General features: G+C 35.5%; 2 long non-coding RNA genes and 1 pseudogene across 4 annotated transcripts in view; all 3 read right to left on the minus strand.

The window, feature by feature from the left end:
* The window catches only part of LOC141363666 (uncharacterized), a 33,037-nt gene extending 21,575 nt beyond the window's left edge, over window positions 1-11,462 (minus strand). The window contains exons 1-4 of one of the 2 annotated variants that reach the window (XR_012369168.1): window positions 10,962-11,462; window positions 10,807-10,868; window positions 10,652-10,713; window positions 9,758-10,005 (exon numbers count right to left, since the gene is read on the minus strand). This is a non-coding gene — a long non-coding RNA (uncharacterized lncRNA). The remainder of the gene's footprint in view (window positions 1-9,757; window positions 10,006-10,651; window positions 10,714-10,806; window positions 10,869-10,961) is intronic. The other variant, XR_012369169.1, reaches the window with a different exon arrangement.
* LOC141363665 (uncharacterized) lies at window positions 1,381-9,086 on the minus strand. 2 transcript variants are annotated; one of them, XR_012369167.1, is made up of 8 exons: window positions 8,887-9,086; window positions 7,721-7,843; window positions 7,450-7,627; window positions 7,253-7,358; window positions 5,339-5,626; window positions 4,261-4,317; window positions 3,504-3,547; window positions 1,381-1,731 (listed from the first exon to the last, which is right to left on the minus strand). It is a non-coding gene; the product is annotated as an uncharacterized lncRNA (long non-coding RNA). The 2 variants fall into 2 exon arrangements; XR_012369166.1 differs by lacking the exon at window positions 8,887-9,086 and having other exon boundaries at window positions 7,721-8,849.
* On the minus strand, window positions 9,747-9,899 carry LOC129421593 (U2 spliceosomal RNA; annotated as a pseudogene).
* Window positions 11,463-12,732: the final 1,270 nt, after the last annotated feature.

Below are 12,732 nucleotides of genomic sequence, written 5' to 3' on the forward strand. Positions count from 1 at the left end.
GCACCAAAACACAACATATAGCATGCTGTTCTTGCTGGTATGACCTGCATGGGATTGGTGCTGGTATGCGATGACCACCAGCACCAACCCAGCATGGGAATTATGCTGGTCATCAGCAAACCAGCACCAAAACACATCATTTCCCTGCTGGAAAAAAACAGCATACCAGCATGAGTATGCATTTAGGGTTATGCAGAAGTGAAGCACAGTAGTGTTGTCAGAATTAAAAATTATACATGACAGCAAAGTGAAATTTAATTTGTATCACGTTTTGTGATGCTATCTAGTGATCACACCAAACAGTACTCCTCATGATGGAAGAGTTCAAGGGCTTTGTAAAACAGTTGGTCTCATCATTGTAGTCCCTTTCCTTTTCTGAATGATGAGACTCACATATATGCATCATTTTTATAGTTCAGAGGTCAATATATCAAAGCAAAGCAACTGTATATTTGGTTTAGTCCTATGACAATTTCACTCTGCCCACTCAGCCCTTGTATCACACATTTCAAAGACATGAAATGGTCCAGTGCATTTGTCAGACATAGTATTCAATTCCTTAATGAATTTTTTTCTTATTTGAATCAAACACTACCGTGGGCCTCATAACAGTGTCATTATAGATGGCCCTCAAAGCAGCAACAGTTGAGGGGGGCTGATCACATCCCAATTAGCTTCAAGTAATGTACTGCAGAACTCCAGGGTCCATCCTCTTAATTTTATGTCTGTCTGTTTGGGCTGTGCACATATGGGTAAGTGGTTATTTTCAGAATCATCATCTAATTTAAAGAGCTATTATATGACACACTGATGTTTTAAAACTTTTCTATTGCTCAGAAGTTCACAATGCATTTGGCAACATTTAAATGATGGTGTGATTACTCAACACCTTATGTATTGTTGGTTTATATACTGAGACTATTTCTGGTGCACTTATGTATTGTTGTTCTTGTGTTGCTCTTAATGCTACCTCATTTGTAAGTCGCTTTGGACAAAAGCATCTGCAAAATTATTAAATGTATAAACAATTACTTATTTCCCACCATCAATCTTCAAGTAAAAAAGCTTTGTATAGAGTTGTCTATCAACATTAAAAATTGAGGTGCTCTAAACCACATCATTTCCATTGCTTGATAGATAAAATGTGTAGGTAAAATATGTGATCAATTAGAATGGATGATTGATTTGTTTTTAACAACACAAGACAGGCAGAACAAAATATCTTGTTTCTAGAAACTAAACAGTTTTCCTATAAATAATACAAGGATCAGCAGCTATGGATGTTTTTTATTCTCTGAGCAAATACATTTTATGTTGTCTTGAATGTTCACCAAGTAGACTTTTTAATAAATAGTGTGTGTGTGAAAATAAAGAAACCAATGAATTCCTCAATGTTTATTGAAAAAAGTAAAGTAAATAGACTCACTGTACTTAACATCATTACATCACAGTAGGATATAACATCAATTAAAACAGTTAAATTGACAATAATTTGGTTGCAAAACAGTTTTAACAATATTCAGTATTAATATCCAAAAAAGAGCAAAAAAGCAAGTGAAAGGAGGAGCAATAAAAGGGTCCAGGAAACAATGGTTTGTTTAAAACATAAAAGAAAAACAAGTTACACAGAGAAAATAATAGTGCTTCTTATTGTATTAGGTCCCCAAGAAGATGCCGAAGCACTAACAAGTGTCCCCATCCGCCACCCACTCCAATGGCCACTTCTTTTATCTGTAACACAAAAAGAAAAAATGCAATTACATGTTTGTTTGGGCAAATAAACTGTAGACACATTAAAGGAGAACACCACAGTTTTTCAATATTTACTATGTTCTTACCTTAACTTAGATGAATACATACATATCTTTTTTCAACGCGTGCACTTAATCTTTGTACAACGCTTCTTGAATGTGTTAGCATTTAGCCTCGCCCCATTCATTCCTTAGGATCCAAACAGGGTTCAATTTAGGAGCCACCAAACACTTCCATGGTTTCCACACTTTCCATGTTTTGTTTTGTGCCACCATACTTACTCGTGTAACTACTCATGTAAGAGTCTTTAAATATGGAAAACATGGAAGTGTTTGGTGGCTTCTAAATTCATCCCTGTTTGGATCCTAAGGAATGAATGGCGCTAGGCTAAATGCTAAAGCATTCAAGAAGCACTGTACAAAGATTAAGTGCACGCATTGAAAAAAGATATGTATTCATTTGTCTAAGTTACATAGTAAATATTGAAAATGGTGGTGCTTTCCTTTAAGACACACATTAAAACTTCAGCTGTTTTCCTAAAGCTGTGTTTTGGTGGGGTTTTATTAAATCACAGTAGGATATGCAAGTCAACAATGCAAAAGAAAGCCTTCATTGGTCTTTTACATCAATTTTGTGTTAAAGCATTACTTGACTTATTGCATTTTGTTCTGGTAACTCCAAAGAGAGGAATGTGAAGTTCACATTTAACTTTAAGACAACATATGTGATAAATGAATCACAATGTTAACATTGTTTGTCTCAATTTGGTGTTTTTAACAATTAAAGACAAGCCATGTGCAAATTCATTATTCAACAACTTTGTCTTTAATTATATGGAGAAAATATTCCGCAGTCTAATTCCCCGTAGTTTAAAATCACCTGCGTTTCCAACGTCACAAACATAATATAACCAATCACATCAACACAGTTGAACGCGTGCATCAGTAGTATGTATGCATGTATGTATGTGTGTATGTATGTGTGTATGTATGTATGTGTGTATGTATGTATGTGTGTATGTATGTGTGTGTATGTATGTATGTATGTATGTATGTATGTATGTATGTATGTATGTATGTATGTATGTATGTATGTATGTATGTATGTGTATATATAGTCTAAGCTCAGCAGTTATGCGTCTAGACAGTGGTCACCAATCCTGGTCCTTCAGGTGTGTTTGATTAGGGTTGGAGCTAAAATCTGCAGAGACACCGTCCCTTCAGGACCAGGATTGGTGACCACTGGTCTTAGACCATATACATGTAAGTAGATGCTACATACAGATGTTTTAGCTGTGCAACTGAGTAGATTAGCATAATCATAGATCTTCGCATACAATGTGACAAGCAAAACTTTTTTATATTATTATATTATATTTTTTTTATTATGATGTTCAAAGATGCATTTTAACTGATACAATTCTTGACTAGAATGAGACGAAAAGAAAAGCACATGAGCAAGGTAAATCTAGAGACAAGGAAAGCTCATTTTGCAATGATGCCAAAATCTTAAATTTTGTCTCGACCTTATCTTCTACAAGGAGTTTAATGGGTTGACAAATCCTCAGAACTATGACTTCACGCAGGCCATTTAGTTTGGGCATACTACCTTAATTTCATTATTTGCCTAAATTGTTTTGCATGTTAATTGTGGACAGTAGGTGTTAGTGGCAATTAGATATACTGACAACAGATTAAAATTAACAGTGAACATGCCACTTCTCATTGGCATGACTGAGACGTTGTACATACCAAAGTTTGCACGGCTCCCACTCCACCTGCTTCCATTTCTGGCCCTAAAAAACAGTGGGACTTTTTTAGTTTCAAATATTTATTGTGTTTACCAATAAGTTTAAGACCATTACATCAATAACAAAACAAAAAAAAACTATATCATCCCTTTTCAACTAGAACATTATATAACCTGTGTATTGTTTGAGTTGTATTACATTTAACCTTAATAACTCTGGATTTGGCAACCTTCTTCACAGGGTAAAAATCCTGTCTCCCTGTCACATTGTGTGGGCATTCAGAATTTCTGAATAATACATTTTAGAAAATGGAATGGGAGTAATAGTCTGACATTTTTTATATACACTCCTTAAATCAAATCCGTACTTTCCCATAGAGTGCAAGAACCACCATGTACAACAGTTTCCACACTGCAGATAAGTACAGATAACAGACTGTAATACACTACATACTAGTGCTGCACAATTAATCGCATGTGATTGTAATGCGCATCTCGTCAGTAAATCTCGTCCTTGTTTAGTAGTAAATGGCCATCAGCTGCTTTCAGATGGAGCGCATTTACTACACAGAGCCGTAGTTCACTGACAAGAGGGGAAATATTGCATTAATAATCGCACGCGATTCATCCTACTACATAAATATCCCCTCCTGAATTTAAAGGCCATTACTGATTCATCTAGTTAGATTGTGATCTTTTTCCCCATCAACCAATTCAAATTTAGCTTAAAAGTCATTTAACTGTCCGTTGTCAACACACCTTTCCTTTGATCTGGCCGCACTGTAGTCAGAGCTGGAAAGCCTTCTTTCACATCATCTGTTAACAACAGAGAAACATTTAAAATGTAGAAATTATTATGAAAATTAGTCCAGTTTATAATAAAAACTTATTTTCATAAAGGCTGCACACGGTGAGCACTGGACGCAAAAGGTCTTGTACAGTCAGTAAGAAATAACGCCATCACAGTAAAGTAATCACAACAAAAAATAGCCTATTATTCCACAGCTTTATAATCTCAAATAGACAGTTTATACTTGCATGGACACTTGCACGTGACTGGGCAACTGGCCAATGAAACATGATCATTAGCAGTTCCAAGTGGGCTCTAAATCTAACGCAACTAAGCCACACAGTCAACAGAAAGTATGCAGTTTTTCTTTATGATATTATGCAATGAAATATTGTGATAAAGGTACAGAGTCAATATATATTGCACCCCTAATTGGAGCCCACCAAAACGATGTCTTAGATATAGGCAAACACAGGCATGATTTAAGTTATGACAACAGCATTTCATGGAATTTGCCAAACACACACAAAACTGTTATTTGATTGATGGTACGTCTCGTCAAAATTCATGAAATGCTGTTTTCATTACTTAAAGTGGTGGCCAAAATGATTAGAACACCTGACAGATTATTAAACCCACATGGGCTATGAGATAACATTACCGATAAAGTTCTGAGGAAATATATTGACACTATGCCAGAGAGATGTGCTGCTGTAATTGCTGCAAAAGGTGAATATACCAAATAATAAAGTAAAAGTGGATAAAAACAGTACAACTCAAAGCAACCATTGTTATGAAAAGTAATCATGTTTTGGAAACAAACAAAAAAAATCAATATTTCAGATCTGTCAGGTGTTCGAATAATTTTGACCACCACTGTATATAAATATCAATTTCTGCAACTCCTATTCCAAATGCTTTGAATGCAGGGATCCCAGGACTCTTAATTTGATTACAGTTTCACATGACACAAAGTAAGAGTATGTTTTTTTTATAAAGCTTAGAATTTATTTTCAATGCACTTCATAAAGCTCCTTTTTTGCTTACCTTTTCCAAGAGAAACTGGAGAGGCTCTTGGGGGTCCATCTGGGTAATGGGTTTCTTTTCCCAGATTGTTGCAGTGGGGTTGCCTGGTGTCCTGAGGGTCCTAAAATGGATACTGGCTGTCAAATTGGGGACTTTGGTGGTGCAATAAGGGCTGCTGGTGGTCCAGTTGGAGCTGCTCTGGTATGAGGCAGGGCCACTGGTACCTGGAGATCAGGTTGGTCCATTTGGATTCAACTCGGGCTGATGAGGTTTTATTGACTTGTTCTGCAACACCTTGTGAGGTCCCGCCTACATTTTCGAAATACAGAATTATTTAGAAAACACTGATCAACCGTTTTAACAATTTTATAGACCAAACACCTAAACAATTATTTTAAGAGAAAAACGACAATTAAAATAATCATAATAAATTGCAGCCACAGTAGTAACAAGAGATGTAGACCTTACAAATGTAAAAAGTGCTTATTGTTCTACCAAACAGTAATAATTTAAAATAGAAATGTGATGGATGTTTGATAGTCTGGATGTTGACCAATTGTGCCACTTGTTCTACTGGTATACTGAAATTGTATAACTACAATATTCATATTTACTATTTACAGTGTCTACCAATTCAATGTGATAGTTAATGTTATAAACAAATGATAAAATATATGCAATTGTAAAGTTACTCTGATAGGACCAGTGTTATCACCTTTAGGGGTGGTTTCCTGGTCAGAGTTGATACTAGTCCCAAAGTAAAATGCATGTTTGAGCGTTTTAATTAGAAAAACACCTTGTACTGACATATCTTAACATACATCAGTGCCAATGTTTGGTCTCTAGATGCAGACACTGGTTCCTTGATTAGTAGTAAATCACCATCACCTGCTTTCAGATGGAGCAACATTTACCACACAAAGCGAAGTACACTGACAAGCTACGCAATATTGCATTTATCATCGTTGACAAATTGCCTGTGACAATGAACTGGATATTGCCTAGCTTTCAGAGAAACACAGCTTTGTGTAGTAAATGCTGCTCCATCTGAAAACAGGTGATGGTGATTAACTACTAATCAAAAAACTGACTTCACTGATGAGATGTGCAGGACAATTTCATGCAATTTATCCTGCAGCCCTATTTGCAAGCATTTGTAGAATAAAATGTCAACCCTTTAATCCACATTAGAGTTCAAGCTTAGTTCAAGCTTAGTTTAATATCGTCTGTCGTCCTGTGTCTGGACTGGATCATTTGGTGTGTGCATTTAATTTTATTTTAGATTAAACTGACAACCAAGCAGATGGAGTTATTAATGTTATTTTATTGATACTTAAACATGATCAGCTACATAAAGCTAGCTAGCTTTTAACCAAACTCCCAACACTTGAGAGCAGTTGTAGCTGCAGTGATAGCTGCCCACTGTTCAGTGTGTGTGTGTGTGTTTACTACTCACTAAGATGGGTTAAAAGAATAGTTCACACTGTCATCATTTACTCACTCATTATTTTAAACCTATATGAGTATCTTTAGTCCTTTGAATGCTAAAGATGATAATTTGATGAGCAAGGATGCAGTTGACAGTACTCAGTGACTTTCATAGTATTTGTTTTAAATACTATGGAAGTCAATGAGCAACATCATCATACATTATCAAAATATCTTTTGTATTCAATAGACAAAGGGAATTCATGCTGGTTTAGAACAATGTCAGAATGAGAAAATAATGACAATGTTAATTATTTGGGTGAACTATCCCTTTAAATTGCATGGGTCACTTTCGAGCATGCATTCAACACGTGGTGTGTGTGTGACACATTTGTCAAAAGTCAGTTGTAAACTAAAAGCATCAATCACAAGCTGAGTACTACATTAGTTGAGAGAAGGCGCCACATTTTTACCTGTAATTTTTAATACATAAAAAAATAATCTTACCTTGAATAGGTTCTTTAATCTTTCCAAGCATGTAATGGATGTCTCAGTCAAGTGACAACGGGGTGTCAGAACCTCAGACCCCCAAGCATTTGGTTTTCTTCCAGGCCTTGACAAATACAAAACATAACAAACACGCAAAATAACATATATATGTTGTATGTATGTATGTATATAAAACAATAATCGCAATTTCATACCAGCATATCTTCATCATGCACCCAGCTCTCCCGCTTCTGATCAAATTTCTTCAGTTCTTTTTTACCCGAAGCTTATGTGGCTGCTCTACCTTGCATGTGTTGCAGGTTTTGCAAGCTACATTTAGTTGTGTATGGCAGACCACACACTTTCTAGTTGTTGACCCCTGGCCTGGCATTTCTAATAAAGATAAGAGTAAACGGGAGAGAGTGAAAGAGACTTTGAGAAGTACAAAGCAGGGCAAGATTAAAAAAATTAAAAAGCAATACTTACTTGAGGAGAGTGAGTGAGTGAGTTGATTATTGAAGTGGCTCTTAAAAGAGCCGTTGGTTTTCTAAGAAAAAGTATAAACTGTGGGTGATGTTAACAGGGAAGGGTGGTGGGTACTGACCGGACCTGAGAAAAGAAAACAAAAACATGATTAATTCTCTTACAGCAAAGTCTCCTAGGTTTGTCATATTATATATGCAGAACTGTAAAAAAAAGGTAACAGTTATGCTACCTATAAATAAAGCATAAACTGCATAAATGAACAGTTCTGAATTCTGAATTCAGAGAAATAAATGAAATAATTATCTTGGTACATGAAGCTTGGTTAGATATGGTTACTGTAGTCAAACTTTTACACACTTTCTTCTGAAAGATTTATTAAAAACAATTACAGAACATAACACAATCAATTTTAATCCCTTCTAACGATCAATTGACATAATGTAACTGCACAAACTAGCCTTATTATATAAATAATATTAAATAATTAAATAAATCTATTCTGCTCACCAAGGCTGCATTTATTTGATATAAAAACACTTATAATGTGAAATATTATTGTAATCTGAATGTAATAATGTGAAATATTATTGTAATCTGAATGTAAGTGCTGCTGACGGTGTCAGCAGCGATCGCTCTCTGTGATCGATTGGTTCCGCCTTGTATGTTTAGATGAGCAGATTTACAATGAACACAATTATTTACTTAAATCGGTTATTTTTTCATTTAGAGCTTATTTCATGAACTGTATTCCGCGCGAAATTAATAAAACTACTGGTTTAAAAACGCCAGAACAACTGTTTAGCAACATAATATAATGCAGTCACTGCAGCTTTCTGTGATTAATACATTAGCTGATTATCAAACAGTCATCCAATAATGTTTCTGACCTTAGTAACGTAAAAACCACTATAGATAACTCCATAGTCCACACACGCAAATTAAATGTTATGCTGCACCAACTTTAGGATTTCTTAAATGACCGCACCTGAACAAACAATTATGTCCTAAATATGAGCGAATTGGATTCTGACCAAACGCGTGCACTGACTTGTCTGTTGCCTTTGCGGTGATATTATATTGCTGACGTTGCAACAAAGACTTAACATAAACACAGGATTTACTCAATTTTAGTAACATGAATCACCAAATTTCCAAGAAAGCCTTACCCATGGAGCTCCAGAGAACGCAATCACTGCGTCGCTTCTCTTGTTGAAGTTGTTGGCAATAAGAAATTATCGCCCCCTATTGGTTATCATCCTCATAAATGCGTGTCATTTTCACGCCTGGAGGAGGCAAAGCGTGACATTGACACGCATCCTCTAGTGGACCAGCGTGTCTATTACACGCTTTAGCGTGATACTGGGTTGCTCTCTCTGTAGCTATCTCTACAAATTAACCAAAGATATTTACATTTACATTATTAGTGTGAGCCTGCCCTGTGCACCTATACAATTCATTTTCCTGTTTATGATTATTTTATGCTTAAAACAAGCAAATAAATCTGCCTACAGGGTAAGAAAAAAAGTCATGAACTTTTCCCATAAACACTATTTCAAGAAAAACTGTCCTACCCCACTGGCCGATTTTTTTGCTTGTTTAAATTCACTTCGATTGCATATATAAAAATATTGTCTACAAACTAGATCACCGGGCAGATGTTTATCTTTTTAGTATCCACCGAAGACACATGCGAACATGCATATGGGCCAAACTTTTCCACAATACACATTCGTTGTGTGCACGCGCCATTGTCTTTGTTCAACGCGACAGCGTGCTCCGCCTAAATAATTTGACCCATTTTAACATGGGTTTGTTTCTCGTTGTTGTCGTTTTTTCTTTGAAAACAATCTATTTAGCGCTTTCCACAATCGTTTTGGTGTTAGCTTTACGTGGAATAGAAACACACAAAAGTACTGAGCGAACGAGAAACAAGGAACGCGCAACATATTATAGAACGCGCAACATCATATAGATCACGGATTGGAAACCAAACTGGCAACCACGCACAAAAGAAGCAAACTCTGGTTTTAAACTCACCTTATTTGTGCCCGGAAAGCGCCCGAGTCGATGAATGGAGTGGACGGAGCAAGCCTCGCTTCCATTTCCGAAGGTCAAAAATCCATTTAAACTTGTAGTCCCCGGTGTCCACTTGATCTTGTCCAAAAAGCCGAGAAGCGATACCGCAATGGGAGGCGGAGAAGGCGCTGGCTGTCGGGATGGAGGTTAACGGGTCAGAGGTCTGGCACTGAAGGTCTGGGTCCATTCCTCACCGTGTGCATTTCACTCTATACGTGTAAAAAAACATACAAATACATAAAATACATACAGAAACAGTTATCACTTACACAAAAAGAACATGAAGGTAAAGCTTCAGTTAATTTGCTTGCTGATTGCTTTTTGCATGCACATAAAAAACTGAACAAAACTGATATACTAAACAAAATAGGCCCTAAAACTGAGGAACACCAGTTGTATAGCTATTTTTTAAATATGAAATAAGACAATGAATTACAAATAACATTTGAATGCCTGCAGCTTGTTCATGTCCACTCCACAAACAAAACAGTGTGACCCTTCTATTTGGTTTCAAGTTTGAAAGTTTCGAACCTATGCAACACTCTTAAGACAAATGCTCCTAAAAAGTACCAAATAAGGGTTCATCAGCATGTAACCACAGCAGAACCCGTTTTTTGGTACTATATGGAAACTTTTTATAAGGTTCTATAAAGAATCTTGCCTTGAAAAGTGCTCACCTCAATGGTGCTATAAAAAACATTAATTTATCAGCTGTCAGGAGTGACATTTTTGTTACTTATCCACTTTTTAATGTATAACACTTGATAAAGATTATTTATTGTCAATTCTTCACATGTTTCAAGCATACAAAGCAATCGAAATACAAGGTGCATCAGCATTCAGTTAATATGCCACCTGGAGCTGGAATCAGCTTTCAGAAGAGATCAGATGTGTTTCAACGGTAGACACTTTTAAATCTAGATGAAAAACACATCGGTTTAACTTTGCATTTACTGAAGAATATAAAACAGTACGAATAAAACAGTATAAAAGAATGCAACAGTATGAACCTGTAGCTGGAATCAGCTTTCGGATGAGATCAGATGTGTTTCAACAGTAGGCACTTTTAAATCTAGATTAAAAACACATCAGTTTAACTTTGCATTTACTGAATGATTTAAAACAGTACGAATGAAACAGTATAAAAGAATACAACAGTATGAACCTGTAGCTGGAATCAGCTTTCAGATGAGATCAGACGTGTTTCCACAGTAGGCACTTTTAAATCTAGATTAAAAACACATCGGTTAAGTCCTTGGACATTGTACTTTGCTCAAAAGACAGAAAGAGCATAATTCTGTACGTTAGCAGAAAAACATGATCTCCATATGAATCACAATTTATGAGCTTATGATTGTAATTAAAAAATGAAAAATAGGATGAAAAATAAAACATAATAATATGAAAATAAAAGCATAATAAAAGTCCTCCACTACACTGTATCACACAAATTTACCATTAGATGTCATATGTGGTTTTTTCTGTTGTTTTTGTGTGATAAAATATAGCGTTTGGACATGCTAAATATGACAGGAATACCACAACACTTTTTGTTGTACTGTATCACACGAATTTACCATTAGATGCCATGTGTGGTTTTTTCTGTTGTTTTTGTGGGATAAAATATAGCGTTTGGACAGAGCTAAATATGACAGGAATACCACAGCACTTTTTGTTGTACGGTATCACACCAATTTACCATTAGATGGCATGTGTGTTTTTTTCTGTTGTTTTTGTGTGATAAAATATAGCGTTTGGACAGAGCTAAATATGACAGGAATACCACAACACTTTTTATTGTACTGTATCACACCAATTTACCATTAGATGCCATGTGTGGTTTTTTCTGTTGTTTTTGTGTGATAAAATATAGCGTTTGGACAGAGCTAAATATGACAGGAATACTACCACAGCACTTTTTGTTGTACGGTATCACACCAATTTACCATTAGATGCCATGTGTGGTTTTTTCTGTTGTTATTGTGTGATAAAATATAGCGTTTTGACAAAGCTAAATATGACAGGAATACCACAACACTTTTTGTACTGTATCACACAAATTTACCATTTGATTCCATGTGTGGTTTTTCTGTTGTATTTGTGTGATAAAATATAGCGTTTGGACAGAGCTAAATATGACAGGAATACCACAGCACTTTTTGTTGTACTGTATCACACAAATTAACCATTAGATGCCATGTGTGTTTTTTTCTGTTGTTTTTGTGTGATAAAATATAGCGTTTGGACATGCTAAATATGACAGGAATACCACAACACTTTTTGTTGTACTGTATCACACGAATTTACCATTAGATGCCATATGTGGTTTTTTCTGTTGTTTTTGTGGGATAAAATATACACTCTAAAAAAAGGTTCCTTGAGGTTTTATATAGAACCGTGGGGTTCTATACTTGGCCAATAGAACCTTTTACCAAAAAACGGGTTCCATATAGAACCCTTGGAAGGCAAAGAACCATTTTTATTAAAATGGTTCTATAATTCACGTTTTGTGACTGAAGTGTAAACTAAAGATTACACAATAATTGCAGACCTACACAACTCATTTACAAGCCTACACAACTCATTCACAAACCTTTTTGTGTCAATAGGTTGTGGTCAAATAAAGAGAGAGTCAACAAATAGGCTACTAATATTTAGTCTACACTGTAAAAAATCCAACTAATGAAATGTTGGACGGGCAAAAATATATAAGTTAAACCAATTTTTTTGTTTGAGCTAGTTGAGAAGATCTGTGTTTAAAATATTAAATGAATGGTTATTTTCAAATCCAGTCAAAATTCAGAATGGCTAGTGTTGAGTGAACTAATTAAGACAAATCAGGTAAATATGTGGACTTATGACAGCTATGTTTCCTGACAACAAAATGATCATAATATTACTGTTATTTGGTCACAAAATGTAATTGTAAGAGTTGT

This window comes from Misgurnus anguillicaudatus, chromosome 4, assembly GCF_027580225.2.
Source record: "Misgurnus anguillicaudatus chromosome 4, ASM2758022v2, whole genome shotgun sequence".
NCBI lineage: Eukaryota > Metazoa > Chordata > Actinopteri > Cypriniformes > Cobitidae > Misgurnus > Misgurnus anguillicaudatus.